Source organism: Muntiacus reevesi, chromosome 3, assembly GCF_963930625.1.
Source record: "Muntiacus reevesi chromosome 3, mMunRee1.1, whole genome shotgun sequence".
NCBI lineage: Eukaryota > Metazoa > Chordata > Mammalia > Artiodactyla > Cervidae > Muntiacus > Muntiacus reevesi.
This window is the reverse complement of record NC_089251.1, coordinates 233,454,040-233,469,518: the sequence shown is the minus strand read 5'-3', so window position 1 is coordinate 233,469,518 and position 15,479 is coordinate 233,454,040. Positions and strand designations below refer to the sequence as shown.

General features: G+C 43.8%; 1 protein-coding gene across 9 annotated transcripts in view; it reads right to left on the bottom strand.

The window, feature by feature from the left end:
• Window positions 1–14,779, bottom strand: part of TANC1 (tetratricopeptide repeat, ankyrin repeat and coiled-coil containing 1) — a 241,804-nt gene extending 227,025 nt beyond the window's left edge. For 3 of the 9 annotated variants that reach the window (XM_065931605.1, XM_065931607.1, XM_065931603.1), the window contains exon 1: window positions 14,484–14,778. The gene's annotated coding sequence lies outside the window, so the exon portion shown is untranslated. Of the gene's footprint in view, window positions 1–14,483 lie in introns of all 9 variants that reach the window. The other 6 variants (XM_065931600.1, XM_065931601.1, XM_065931599.1 and 3 more) reach the window with 3 other exon arrangements.
• Between the last annotated feature and the right edge of the window lie 700 nt (window positions 14,780–15,479).

The window sequence follows — 15,479 nt, the reverse complement described above, 5'->3', positions numbered from 1 at the left end:
CTACCAGCCCCACCTCTCCTGCCTCCTCCTCCTCCTTCCTTCCTTCCTCCTCTTCTCTCCTGCTGCACACACTTGGACTCTGCAAGCACTTATCTCCTCAGACTGACTCAGAGCTGGGCCTCAAACTCAGAAGGGCACAATGACAGCCCTCACTAAATACTCTTGGGGAAATTAATGCAAGACTTCCACTACCCTTTGACAAGTGGAAACAGATTCTAATTTGTCAAACAGTTAGCACCTTCATGGTAACTTTTTACTTCTAAAACTCTTTAAGGATATTACATTCAGTTGAGCCAGCTAAGACTGCTCTTAATGAAGAAAGCAAAAAAAGAAGCCCTGTCAGGGTCAAATGTCTATAAATCCCATCAGCTTAGAACTCAATCACTAGCCCCCTAGCAATGGTGTCTCTTCACTCTTTCCGTGACGGGAGGGGGAAATCATGTCCTTTGAGTCCTCCTGGCTTGACTTTGGTAGGTAGAGCAGGACAGTCTAAGGAGTCCTTCTTGCTTAAACAGAACATTTCAGAAAGGAAGGGATAAACAAACTGTGACTTCATGGTACGGGGAAAAAAAAAAAGTGTAAAAATACTCCAGTGCAGCTGGACTTAAGTACCCTTAAAGAATCAAGGTCATTCACAGGAAATAGGAACGGTACTACCCGGGCAGGGAGCAGCAGGAGACCCCATCTTCCTGACACCTTTTTTTGCACAAGCCATTAACAAAGGCAAATGCCCCAAGACTTAGAAACAGCTGGTAGAAGAAAACATGTCTTTCTTCACCCATATATGCCTACTTAAGTAGCCTCCAAACTGTTCTTTGACTTCTGCTGTTCAAAACATGCATGCGTGTGCGTGCATGCTAAGTCGCTCAGTCGTGTCTGACTCTTTGCAACCCCATGGACTATAGCCCACCAGGCTCTTCTGTCCATGGGATTTTCCAGGCAAGAAAACTGGAGTGGGTTGCCATGCCCTCTTACAAGGGATCTTCCCAATCCAGGGATCAAACCTGCTTCTCTTAGGTCTCCTGCATTGGCAGGTGGGCGCTTTATCACTAGCACCATGGATATATTAGTTCTCCCTTTCCGTGAGTCATTAACAGGGCACACGCCAATAAAGAGAGTCCTCCCCACCAATGAGGATCCGGGGCCCATTGGAGCAGCACCGATGCCTCTCCTCTGCAAGAAGCCTGAACTCTTGGTTGGCAACAACCCTGTTCATAAACACACACGTATGACTGGAGAGTGGCACTTACACCATCTAAATAAAATTAAGTTAATTATTGTAAACCGCACTCCAGCAAAACTCAACTGAAAGTCTTCCAAGTAGCTCATGGTCTCACAGATTTAGTAAATAAATGGACTTTTTAACATACTGAATTTCATTAAAACCAGGCGGTTTGTTAGCAATAACCTCATGGCAATAATAGAATATCTGTTTTATTCTCTGGTTCCTTCTCCTTTATATATTACCATCTAAAAATGTCTCATTTATTTGTTCAAAACATTTCATACAGACATCTGTCTAGTTGTTTTCATATAAGTGACTGACAAACCACACATGAAGGTTATCTTGAAATCAAGTTCTTGTATACCTATGGCTAGTCTGTGTTGATGTATGGCAGAAACTAAGGCAATAGGGTGAAGGAATTAGCCTCCAATTAAAAATAAAAATTAAAAAAAAGAAATCAAATTCTTATCTGGACTCCTATAACAAGTATTTTAAAATTAGCAATTTCTAAAACACTCGGAACAAATGAAAATTTTCATTCATTTACTGCTCCAGAAAGTTGAATTTAAAAATAGGGTTAAGAGAAGAAAGGAGAAAAGGACCTTTTGGGGGCACCTATTAGGCAAGCACAGTGCTAATTATTTTGTATAGGTTCTCACCTTTAGTCTTGGCATGAACCCTACAATACAGGAATTACTATCCCATTTTACAAAGAGACAGCAATCCAGTAAACCACCTATGGTTCATCTAGCTTCAAAGATCATGCTTTTTTCACTATCTCCTATATATTTGTTGTTGTTCTTCAGTTGCTAAGTCATGTCTGACTCTCCTGCAACCCCATGGACTATAACCCGCCAGGCTCCTCTGTCCGTGGGATTTTCCAGGCAAGAATACTGGAGTGGATTGTCATTTCCTACTCCAGGGCATCTTCCCCACTCAGGGATCAAACCCACATCTCCTGCATTGCAGGCAGATTCTTTACCACTGAGCCACCAGGAATGCCTCATCCTCCTACAGATTAGTTTTTTTGTTTTTTTTTTTAAGGAGGAGAAAAAAGCTGTGTTGTTTAGTTACAAAGCACTACTCTATCCAAGGCACCTTATTATTCACAAAAGGCCAGCTGTAACATATGGAATAGTATTGCTGCCCACTAAGGGGTTAAACCTAAGTCTATGCTGGGATTTGCCAACGATAGCTTTCAGCCATCCATCAAAGCTACTTTATATATACCATACTAGTCTTCATTAATACACACCAATCTCCTTTAATTTTTCCCAGACATAAAACAAGTACTTGGAAAGATATCAAGGGAAAAAACTTAAATATAAAATTAAGTTAGCAAAGTCAGTTATAATATGAATTTTTATTTACATGTCTGAATTTCTAAGACAATGCACATATAAAATTATCACCCCGAGGGAGTATGTAGATTTATGGTTGTACTTCAAATTAGCATAAGCATTTATCAGAAAAATACTGTTAAAATTTATTGAGTGTGGGTAGAATTAATGCATATTTCTAAATTAATGTGTTTAGAAATAAATCTTTACAGAACCATGTTTTACCATTATAACTCAGATAACTTGTCATTCTGAATAAAATTCCACCACCAGCAACATTTAACACTCAAGCCACTTTACCCAAGAGTCACATGGTTTAAAATCTTAAAATAGACAAAAAACTTATACCAATTTAACTAAGTCAGCTACTCAGAATACTACCACCATGTTTTCAACCACAACTGGAATAAGTCAAACTTGCATCCCTCCCTTGATATACTCATAAATTCCAAACAAACTGTAAGTCATACTATATTTTTAAAAGTAACTTAAGAATTCTAAATTATATTGCCTATTCTCAAATCATAAGCATAGTCTAGGACATAGTCTTGCAAAAAATATTTAACCTGAATCTAAACTTGCCTTGAGATTAAAGGAAAACTTCTAGTTTAGAGGATATAAAGGGGACAGAAGAACAAGGTAAACACCACCACAAGGAAACAAACCCAGATATGTACATCCTACAAGCTCTCTTCTGAAGGTCAGGAGAGGGAGGGAGGAGGTGGCAAGATAGTCTTTTCCTATATTTAAAAAAGCGACAGGGACAAAAGCAACAGCCCACAGTGCAGTACGTAAACCTTGACTGAATCCTGATTCCCAAAATGAGAAATGGTGACAGATAACATTTGGGGAACAATTAGATAACATTAGTAAGAAATTAGTTAATTTTCTTTAAAGTAATAAAGGTGGTGATTTTTGTCCTTAAGTCCTTAGTTAGAAATGCATACTAAAGTTTGTCAGGTGAATTATATAATGTCTGGGATTTGTTTTAAAATAATTTAAGCAAATTAAGCAATCCAACATTGTCTGCTGGTTAAAAGATGCTTAGCAAATGTTTCTACAATTTAATGCATTTGGGAAATATTAAATCCTCTGTTTCCCTTCAAGGAGATTGAGAATGAATATTAGAAATAAGGATGGTCAAAAGTTCTGCAGTTAAATACCTGTTTTACTTTGATTAACCCCGATTCTCCCACTTAAACATAAACCTTGTTTCCCTGCATAATATCTATTAACTTCCTGAGAATCAGTTTCTGTGGAACCCACCATGGGAAGTGCTGCCTTACGGAGATAAACCTGAGGCAAGGTTCTCTTAAGTCACATGAGTGCTTCAAGAACCCTGAATCATCAAATACTCACAACTGCATCTATTCACAATGTACGAACCAGCACTACTTCTGTCTTTTGAGTCTGTAAGTTATCATCATGGTGGTGGTGGTGGATTAGTCACTAAGTCACTAAGTCATGTCCGACTCTTTGCAACTCTATGGACTGTAGCCCACCAGGCTCCTCTGCCCATGGGATTTCTCAGGCAAGAACACTGGTGTGGGTCACCATTTCCTTCTCTGGTAACTTACTTTTTAAGTTAACATGTTTTAATTTATGTCATGCGCTGTAATATGAAAATAGCCACTGAAAAGTTTAGTTATTCACATCCACTTTCTTGGAAATCTTCAATAGAACAGATTTCAAATTCTTAAGTTGCAAACCACACCGAGTTTTCATTTTCAAAACCACCTAGAGATATTTTGAAGGCTCCCTCCCCAAATCCTCTGCAATGACTCCTCAAAATAAGTTACTGGCTTCCAGAAACAAAACACGAAACAAAATATAACCCCAAGTCAAACCTCTTCGACCACTGATGGTACTTAAGGATTCTTAAGGTACTTAACTCACCTCAAAGACCCCCATCTTTATGCCCCAGAAGTGGTTCCATTCTTATAAATGGATTCTATGGGTATCTGAACAACAAAATCCCAAGATAAATTCACTTTACCACAAACTCCACTTACTCCACAGCTAAAAGTTTTATAGCAAGCTGTGAACTAATATCTGTAGTTTGTTTTTGGGTTTTTGTTTGTTTGTTTGTTTGTTTAGAAAAACTGCATCCTATTCCATTTACGAAACCCCAACACTTAAAAAAAAATCCTTTGGATATTCACTTAAAAGAGAACAAAAATGGCTAACAAAGAAATCAGCTAGAAGTCACTACGACAAGGAAAGAATCAAATTTGATGTCTCCTTTGCATCTAGGAGGCAATTTACAACATTCAAAACCCTTTTATATACATTCCGTCATCTGACCCTCAAAACCCTGGAGAGACGCCTGTTTTCCATCATGATAGCATATATCTAACATGGTTCAACTTGAAAGCTGACAACCTGTCAACCCTCAATTATCCTCACCAGAGAGAATATAGGCATAAACAATTTGGTTCAGCTGAGCAGAGTAAAGAACCTCACCACTTGTCTCTCAACGCGAACCCTCAGGCCAGACCCTATTGCAGGGACTTCTTATCGCCCATGATTTTGCTTGGGGGTACTTGCAGACAGCTAACTGTCCATAGGCATTTAGATCTTCACACATAAAATCCTCCAGACCTTTCCTATTACTGCACAAGGAGAGCAGACTCTCCTTTGAACTCTCTATACCTGCCCAGGATGGTCCAGGAATATTTTTGTAGCAACATCCCATGGAGTTTTCCATTTTCACTCATGCCAGTGTTCCCACGTGAAAGAAGGACAACATGTAACTGCAGGCAACATGTATGAGGGCAGACAAGACAGTTTTGAAATAAAGCGACTGTGGTTTGGATCCCAGATCCTCCTGTCTTGACCGTGTGAGCTCCCTGCTCTCAGAGCCCTCACAGGTATATGGCGCTTTCTACCTCCTAATGTTGCAGGGGGCTGGAGGAAAGATGCCCTCCCCATGGTAACCAGCACAGAAGGGGATTTAACACCTGTGAGTTCTCCGTGTGCCTCCCTTTCTCTCAGAAGGGGAAACAAGCAGTTATAGAAAATGACTAAGGCAAGCTGAACCCCAACCACCAAGAAGCCTACGACCCATAGGCAAAGCAAGCAGGCAAATGACTTTCAATAAAAAGGCAAACAGAGAAAAACATTATAATCAATGTACAAGCAATGTGCTAGGGTGAAAGAGAAGGAACCATTTAGAGGCAGAAGAGGGAAATCAGAAAAATGTGAATGAGAAAGTACTATTTACTTGAGCTAAGCCTTTAAGGACGATGAAAATTTCAGTGGGAGGAGGGGAGAACAGGTCCTCGGAGGCAAAATCCAAAAGAAGTAGGTTAGCAATGGACCCAGCAGGGGCCCAGTGGCAGACAGACAGAGGACAGCTGGGTCTGGTAAAGAAAGTTACAAATCATATCAGAGAGAATCTTGAAACCTAGATGGGAACTGCCAGGGGTCTTACCTGTCCTTACATTAGCTGTGGTGTTTTTGGCTTTAAGTAACAAAACTACAAGAAAATAAGGGACAATAAGTGACTTAAACTGTGGTCTCAAAACCTTTTGGTCATGTAGCCCTAACAGTAAAAAAAAAAAAAAAAGAAAAAAAGGAAGTAAACCTATACCCCTAATAGCTTATATGTAATTAAAACACTTCTTCAAGTCGTTCAGTCATGTCCAAGTCTTTGCGACCCCATGGACTATACAGTCCATGGAATTCTCCAGGCCAGAATACTGGAGTGGGTAGCCTTTCCCTTCTCCAGGGAACCTGCCCAACCCAGGGACTGAACCCAGGTCTCCCGCATTGCAGGTGAATTCTTTACCGGCTGAGCCACAAGGGAAGCCCTAGAGTTATCAATTACCAGGGAAGCCCATACATGATAAAACATCCATTAAAAGCTCTTTAAAGGATGAGAATGATTCAAACAGTATTCCCAAGTTTATTTGTATTTGTTAATATACATCTACACACAATGTTGGTGCCAACTCATTAAATTTGATTTAAAAGTCATTTCCTAAAAAAAATAAATAAAAGTCGTTTCTTAATCTCAAATAAGACATTTTCTTATTCCTATGGATTTTAGATTTACATCATTATCGTTTAACTTTCTTTGTAAGAATCTTTTTTAAACCACTTGCCTATTTTGTAGCAGCCGATTTACTTAAAACCAGATGATATAACCCATAAATCTATTTACATGGATAGAGTTCACCAAAGGCAAGGATAAGAATGAGGATGCCATTGTCAATTCCAGCAGGTTGTAAAATGCCTCCTCTGCCCTCAGGCGACCTTATATAACCTAAGTGACAGAAGACTCTCAGATATACCAACTAGTGTCAACTCATCTATTAAATATTAGTAAAGCTTTTTTCTAGACAAACTTCTAATATTTTATTTCTTCCCATGTTGGATGGTCTGGCACGCTCTACTTTGGGAATCACTGCTTCAAACAATAAAAAAAAAAATTCCCCTCATAAGAAGTTCTGAGTCACAGTGGTTTCAGGGTTGGTTAATTCTGCAACTAAAAAAAAAGTCACTGTGGTCTTAGGACCCCTTCCATCTTTGTGATTTTCAGAGTGTCAACCTGTTTTATTTTGCTGACAATAGTGGGCTCCCAGCATGGTGGGAAAAATAGTTGGTCACACACTTACTCATTAACCAGTCACTAGCAACAGGTATGGTGTTACTAAAGTTGACTTGGCTTAATCAAGATTCACTACCTGCGGCAGGAAATACACCCAACCTACCCTGAAACACATGGGCAATGGAAAACTAACCAAAAACAGGATTATATTATCAAGCAACGTGGTAAGTTATTACAGCAGTGGCCCCTGCAATGAATCATGCAACCACCAGAGCCTGAGAGAGCCCAGACTCAGGCAGAAAAACCACCCAGCAGAACTCAGCTCCAGTTTCTGAATTCCAAGCAAATAAAGGGTTGCTAGTTCAAGCCACAAGAAGGGAGGGAGGACCAGGATGGGGAATGCTGCGGTATGGGCAGAAGATTACCTCTGCCACAGCGCTTTGTGTATGTAGGACAATGGGTGAAGAAAGAACAACACGGTTTCATTCCCACATAATTTTTTAAATTCAGTCATCTAGCTCAGAGTCAACAAGCACTCAATAAACATTAATAATTGATGTTACTCATCCCCAGTAATTTAGAATAAAGCATGGCAGACAGAAGAGAGTATAATGGGTTACATGGGAATAATGACCATCTCTTTTATTTTTTTTTGCAGTAATTCAATACCCTGTTATCCAAGTGCCTGAGCATGCAGCCATTCAGATACCCGCAGAATGTGGAAAAGTCTACTACTCTCAAGACTATAGTATCTATATCACAGGAGCATTAAAAAGGTCCATATTCTTCTGCATATTGGTATGGAGTTATGACCAGCAATACCACTTCTGAAAACCTATCCTGCATTAGGCAGTGAGCCGTTTTTTTTTACCCAGCTCCTTCAATGTGGGAGACCTGGGTTCGATCCCTGGGTTGGGAAGATCTCCTGGAGAAAGAAAAGGCTACCCACTCCAGTATTCTGGCCTAGAGAATTCCATGGACTATATAGTCCATGGGGTCACAGAGTCGGACACAACTGAGAAAATTTCACTCCCTTTTCTATTAATAATAACCCCCTTCTGTGTGGGACACTTGGTCTCCCCATAGTCCCATCTTGTGGACCTAACGGAGACTTGCCAACTGTAACTCTGTTGGCTGGCATCAAGCCAATCTGAGTTCTCTCCAGGGCTTTCCCAAATTGGAGCTGAGAACAAAGATTGAGCTTTGTTTTGGGGGGTTTTTTATGTCTTTATTTTATATTGGGAGTATAGCTGATTAATAATGCTGTGATATTTCAGGTAGACAGCAAAGGGACTCAGCCACACACATGTATGTATCCACTCTCTCCCACACTCCCTTCCCATCCAGGCCGCCACGAAACATTGAGCAGAGTTCCCTGTGCCCTATAGCAGGTCCTTGCTGGTTATCCATTTTAAATAGAGCAGTATGTACCAGTCCGTCCCTTCCCACTGCCCACCCCCCGCCCCCAGTCCTCAAAAAGAGTCAGTTTCTTGATGATGTGAGGTTCTGAAGCCACCAGCAGCCAGGTATCCCAATGTGCTGGGCTCTCTGACTTTTTTTTACCTTATTTTTTATTGGGTCCTTTGATTTAATGATGAATAAATCACATCCTGAGACAAAGGGCTCTGATAGCCTAAGAGATTTCTTTCCAAACACCTAAATGTCAAAATGGGTTGGTTAAACAAATTATAGTAATGTATGTAATGAATTTACAAAACAGCCATTAAAGCTGTGCCAAAGAATGTATTGATATAACAGGGGTGGGGCAAAGGGTGCATTATCACATAGGCATACACTGTACTACAAACTGTGCAAATACATTACATGCACCTTTGTATGTCAAATCTCTTTCGTATTTCTTCAAAAGTTCATGTAATATACGATCCTCCTTTTGCATGAGTATATATGCATGAAAAGATCACACCCAAGTGTTGCTTAGAGACTTCCCCAAATCCAAGCCCAACTCACAGAGGTATTAAGTCTCTTCCGGGTCCGGAAGGGAAGGTGGTGAGTCACCATGGCTCTGGGCTATAGGGCTGAACATCTTGGGTTCACGTCTACATATAGTTGTGACTGGAAGATTTCTACTGATAAATTCCCTCACGGTAGTGGCAAAATCTGTGGGGACTAAAATCCAGGGACTATGCCATCCCTTTGCAATGCTTTTCTTGTCCTTGACATTTCTACCTATGCGACTCTTCTTTCCACAATATTCTCCTTGATCACACACACCTTTGGGCACCCCTAAAGAGGACACCTATCCTAGGAGGGTTACTCCCATCAGTAACATGGACAACCCAAACCAGAACCCGTTCTATGCTGTACAAGATGTTTCCCAAGAGCCTTCTTTATCTAAAGTCCTCTCCTATCCTTCAAAATCTATTCTGATAACAAAAACCAGAAGCCATTCTTCTGTTTTGCTGCTCTTGTCCCCTTCTAGCACACGGATAACTCTTCTCCCAACTTTATTAGCAAATACTGCTTCATAACTCTCTCTCTCCACACACACCTGGAGATGGCAGCCTTTTTACAGTCAGCCAGAGGCCTGGACAGTCAAAGCTATGGCTTTTCCAGTAGTCATGTATGGATGTGAGAGTGTTAGTCACTCAGTAGTGTCTTTGTGACCCCGTGTTCTATAGCCCACCAAGCTCTTCTGTCCATAGATTTCCCAGGCAAAAATACTGGAGTGGGCTGCCATTCTCTTCTCAATGGCAGGGATCTCCAACCCAGGGATCAAGCCCTGATCACCTGCATTGCAGCAGATTCTTTACTATCTGAGGCACCAGGGAATAGGCCCCTCAGAGTGGGAGAAAATAACAGCAAATGATACAAAGGACTAATCTCCAAAATACACAAGCAGCTCATGCAGCTGAATACCAGAAAAACAAGCAACCCAATCAAAAAGTAGGCAGAACACCTAACAAACACTTATCCAAAGAAGATATACAGATAGCTAATAAACACCTGAAAAGATGTTCAACATCACTCATTATTAGAGAAATGCAAATCAAAACTACGATCACCTCATACCAGTCAGAATGGCCACTGGACCATAAGGAAAGCTGAGCACCAAAGAATTGATGCTTTAGAGTTGTGATACTGGAGAAGACTCTTGAGAGTCCCTTGGACTTCAAGATCAAACCAGTCAATATTAAGGAAAATCAACTCTGAATATTCATTGGAAGAGCTGATGCTGAAGCTCCAAAACTTTGGCCACCTGATGTGAAGATCCGACTCATTAGAAAAGACCTTGATGCTGGGAAAGACTGAAGCAGGAGGAGAAGGGGGATGAGATGGTGAGACAGTATCACCGACTCAACAGACATGAGTTTGAGCAAACTTCAGGAGATAGTGAAGGACAGGGAAGCACGGCATGCTGCAGTCCACGGGGTTGCAAAGAGTGGGGCACGACTTAGCAACTGAACAATGGGTACTTATTAATTGCTTAGTATTTTGAAAAGACAGTCTTCTGAGAATAAGTTTAAGAAGCTGAAGAAGGACAAGTTGCTTAGACATAAAAGAGTCTATAGCTTAGCACATAATTTATTTTAGAACCCTTTAAAGAAAATCCATACCAGCTTCCAAATGAGTGTCAAGTTGCACTCACTACTCTTAAATAGGCAAGCAGGACACAGTATAAACATTTAGAGTCAGTGAAAATGGGTCACCTGCAGCCTACCACTTCTTTACCATTAAACCAATAGCATAACAGAAGAATTTTTTTTTCCTTTTTGCACAGCAAGTGGTGCAAAATCAGACTTATCCAGACATCAGTAGAAAGAGCCCCAAGAACAATTTCACCAAAAATGGGACATTTATCCAGGATTTGTAATTCGGCTCAGAGATACCAAGATGAAGCGCAAATGATTTATTCATTACTTATTTTTAAAAAGACGCACAGATTTAAGAAGTGATTTCCTTAAGAATGCTGTCTAGGTTACTAGTCGGGATTATAAATCACACCAGATCCTGAAGTCTACTTAATAAAAAAGTAGGTTGGAAATAAACAAATGATTAGTTTAAGGTATATGAATTTCTGAAACTCTCTTGGGGAGAATTTTCTATTACCATTATTACTGAACTGTTTTTAATCTCTGACATCAAAGCATAGATGTTAACCCTGGGGTTCTGAAACCCAAGTAACTCATAAATGAAATATTATGAGAAAATGCCACATAGTAACGTAAGTCTGTCTGCCAAGTTTTAGCCAATTCACTTGTGACTTCATAAATAGAGATATGGAGGCTGGAATAGAAAGAATCAGAAGACCTAGGTTCAAGCTCATCTCCACTGTTTACAGATGATTTCAAGCAAACTGATCTAACTTGCCCAGCCTCAGTTTACTTAACTGAGGGTTTAAGAAAAATATATGTAAGTAAAGCCCTTTATAAACGCCAAAGTACTACTTTAACATTACAGCACTAGCTCCAGAATGCCTACATTTCTCCAACTATTGGACTGTCACAAAACTTTACAGTTGAAAGATAATCTCATTTTAGGGATGATAATGAGAAAACTAAGGCCCAGAAAGGCTTAAAAACCTAGTATACTGACAACATCTGTATACTGGTCGGGGGTTAGGAAGAGGTTCTAGTTTTTCCACTAATGAAATATGCATTTTAAAAGATGGTTCAAAACAAAGCTATCCTGGGAACTAATACAAATCCCTCCCCAGCAATACATATATTTCTTCTGCTTCATTTTGCTTGTGTAAACTCTACTCCTATAACAAGTTAAACTTTTCATCAGAAAGATAAAAAACAAAGCCATCTCTCTGACTATGAGACGCACAGCCTACTTGCAACCCAACCCAGACAGAAACCTTTACCACTGGGTTAGAAACGCCTAATGGAAACATCGACATAACACAAATGTCCAGCTATGCTGGCAGGCATCATTATAATATGGATTACAATTCTACCAGCCCAGGGATACTGATTTTAATGTTCCTGGGAGATAAAGAATTAATCAGCAACTCAGAAGGGGATGTTGCCTAAAAATGAACAATTTAATCGAGAAAATTCCACTGTCTTTGAATTTGTGCCCTCAATCAGCCACTATCAAAAACCCACTATGGCACCAAATAAATTGTGTGTGGTTAAAGAGACAAAATGTTCTTTTCTACAGGCTGTTATGGGAAGTAGAAAAAGGCTGACTATGAATCAGTTATGTTTTAGTTCCACACTGGACATAAATTATGATAATTTAGACATTCTGGTGGCTAAACCAAAAAGGCAGGAAAACCATGGCTCCCACGTCCCAGCAAAACTTAAGTTTGCAGCCTCACAGCTGAAAGACAGGGTCATGAAAAGTGACCTTAAATTTATTTCTGGACTTTCCTGCCTCCACTAAAATCGATGACACTATTTCCCACCTCTTATTGTCAAATCACAACAATCCGGAAGCCTGGACCGAATTCACTTGGCAGGTAACAGGAGCAACCCTAGGAGGAAGTCCTGAAGGATGTCAGATACCATATTTCCTTTACTCCCACATACTTTTCATCTTATTAACGCCAAGATATACTTACAATGAGTTCTCACTGACACCCACCAAGCATTCTGGCTGACACGAGTTTTGCAGAAGCTGGCATCTCTAGGGAAGGTCCCTTGTGAGGTCTTTAAGTAGCTTAGATGAGTAAAACATTCAGACTACCACTGTAATGAACAGCTCTCGGTGGCTCATAAATTCTTTCATTCCCAGCAATCAAGAAGCAGCTGTTAAAATCCTGGAATCTTCCTAGTAGCAGATCTTAAATACCTCCAAGTTGGCCAGGGAAGGTTCCCAACTGCTTTCTTCTCCTCTCCCTCCCCCGGCCCCTCCCCAGGAGTGCCAAGCTGGCAGGAATAAGGGAAAGGAAAAAAGACCCAGGAAAGGAAAAAAGAGAGTGAGTGAGTAGCGGCGCAGGCGAAAGCAGAGGGACAGACTTCGTTCATTTCCACTACAGAGAAATACCAACTCCGCACCAACTAACCAGGTGTCTCCTTTCTTCTCCCATCCCTACCCCCCACCCCCACCCCCAACACATTAACTTCTGCAGTCTGATGGCCTGGCACTTGGAGTTAATGACCTCAGCAGTCCTAAGCCCATTCCTCAAAGATTCTAAACCAAGCTCTTCCTTTCCTTGCCAGAGTTCGAGGCCCATCCCACGGGAAGATTCAGCTTCCTTTTCCCTTGTATCTCGCCCAGACGGCGATGCTCCTGGGGTCAAGTTCAAGATGAAGGTACCCTCCTAACCTCCAGGAGCCTACTCCACTGCAGGGAACAGAGCTACCTAGACGAGTCCCATCCTTGGAGGCACGGGGATCTGGGGCTGTCAGCAGTGGGCCGGAGGGGGCTGGGAGGGGAAGCCTGTCGCCGAGCCCGTTGTCCTCTGAACCCCTGACCGCGGCGCCGGGATTCTACCTGGCCACCGCCACATTTCCTCCCGGAGCCTTACACAATAAGTGAAGTAAGTTTTGAAAACGCCGGTTCAGAGACGTTACTGTCTGCAAACACGGCGCATAATGCCTTGGGGCTTCCTTCCTCGCCAGCCGTTCCGGAAAGCTGCCGCGCCAAAGCCGGGAGCCCCTCACACCCCCAGAGCAGCGCGCCCGCACCCCAAAGTCCCCCAGAAAGAACGTGCGCCCTGACATAAGTCCCCCCAAAGAAGTGGGCACCCTTCATTCTCCAAAACAATCCTGATCTCGAACTCTCCCTCAAGGTCTAATCCCTGCTCAACCCCCCTCACCCCACCCCCCAAGAACGTGGATACTCATCGCAGTGTTCTCGGAAGCGAACAATACTTTCAACCCAGAGTGGGGCACTACGCTCCCCCCGAGGCTTAAGTTCAACCCGCCAACTTCGCGGCCCGCGCTCATCTACACTTGGGGGGCACTCCGGACCCCGCCGCGCCAGGCGCGCCTCTCTCCCGCCTCCCCCGCCCCAGGTACCAGGCGCAGCCCAGGCCCTTGCCAAGCCCGAATGCTAAAGAGGCGGCGGAAAGGGGAGCGCGGAGGCGCGCCGGGCGGGGGTGGTCCCGAAACTCAAGCGTGCGGCCGCAAGATCCCGGTGCCCCCGAACCTCAGCTCTGCCCGGGGCCAGATTGGTCCGGCGCGGAGGGTAGGCGAAGGAAAGGCACCGACCCTCCGGAGCCGCCAGGACCAAGGCCCGGAGCGCACAACATGTCCGTGCCTATCTCCGGAAAGCTCCCGGGTGTGCCCAACGGGAGGGGGCAGGGAAGCTCCAGAAACTTTCCCACATGCCTTTCCACTCTCCCCATCACCCTCTCCTCTCTCCGGACCCCCTGCTCCCCTCTGCACCGCAGCAGCTGGCGCGGCTCGGGACTCGCGGAGGCCGGCGGCGGCGCCAGGGCGGCGGGAGTTACCTGCCGGGAAAGTTTCCAGCTCCTCGGCGCGGTTACCCACCCCCAGCGCCGGGCCTCGGGGCGCGGCCAGCTCAGCGCTCCGCAGGCTGCCTCTCCTCCGGCTCCCAAGGCGCCGCTGCTCCTGCAGCTGCCACTGCTAAGGCTGCGCTCCGGCCCGTCCCCCCGCCTCGCACAGCCCACACCGGGGCCTCATTGGCAGCGCGAATCCCCGCCCTTGCGCGTGTTCCCGAAGGCACCTTCCTCTCGCGCGCCCGCCCGGGCCGCGCCTCCCGCGTCCCTTCCCGCCCCGGGTTGCGGCGGCTCCCGGAACCGGTGGGACGCGGCGGGCGAACTTTCTGCGGAGACCCCAGCTTCGCTCAGGGGGCCTAGTCCCCGCGGCTGCGTTTGGGCCCTTCCAGGATTGGATCAAAATGGGTGATTGTGGTGTTGTTTTTTTCTCCCCAGCCTCTAAAAATCAGTGAAGTGGCCTGGCCTCGCCTCCTTGCTGCTTGTTGAAAACAGCCGAGGAGGACATCTGGGAGCAATTAACCAAGCTGAAGTTTTGGTGAATGCTTTAGGGTGACTTGTGTGGCTTTCTTGAATTTTCTCTGCCTCACTTAACTACACACACTCACTTTCTAGGGCAAGAATGAGCTAAAGCAGATGGGAGGTGTAAAGGGCATCTCGCCTGCTGTGCCTTTTTCTTTCCCGAGCTCGAATTAGGGAGGTTCTGGGACCGGTGATTGCCTCGGACGTCCCCGGGGCCGCGTCCCTGCAGCCTCCTCCCTCCGCTCCGGGCTGGCCCTGTGCTGTCTGCACGCGCACACACACGCACACACACACACGGACACGGAGGGCCCTGTGTTGTCTGCACACACACGGAGTGCCAACGTCATGCTTGTATCGGCGGGAGGAGGGAGGTATAGAGGTAGGAGAAACACAAAGATGCTATTATTGTTTCCGTCAGCAGCAGTAAATTAAGTTCTCGAGTTCCCAAAATGTTTTGTTATTCCGCAG